Here is a 297-nt window from a genome sequence, read left to right as displayed (position 1 = left end):
ATGATTTGGACCAACTGACCATTTGCAAGAATTCACCTAATGTTTTGTGCTTAACGAATGTGAGAGTTGGTTGATTTGAATATGTGGATGATTGATGATGAGTGTAAGGGCAAAAAAAGTTGAGATAGGCCTAGAGAAGCTGGAGTGTAATAAGAGAGTGTGCTAATTATGTGTGCTAGTTGTGTTTCTTTTGACTATGAGCTCCCAACTTCAAACCTCTCTCCCTATGAGTTATAGAAAGTTCACTTGTGGACAAGTAAAAGAACAAGTTTGGGGGAGTTGATATCTTGCATATTT

Source organism: Brassica oleracea, chromosome C3 (assembly GCF_000695525.1).
Source record: "Brassica oleracea var. oleracea cultivar TO1000 chromosome C3, BOL, whole genome shotgun sequence".
Classification (NCBI taxonomy): Eukaryota; Viridiplantae; Streptophyta; class Magnoliopsida; order Brassicales; family Brassicaceae; genus Brassica; species Brassica oleracea.
The sequence above is the reverse complement of the archived record's forward strand: the minus strand, read 5'-3'. Positions refer to the sequence as shown.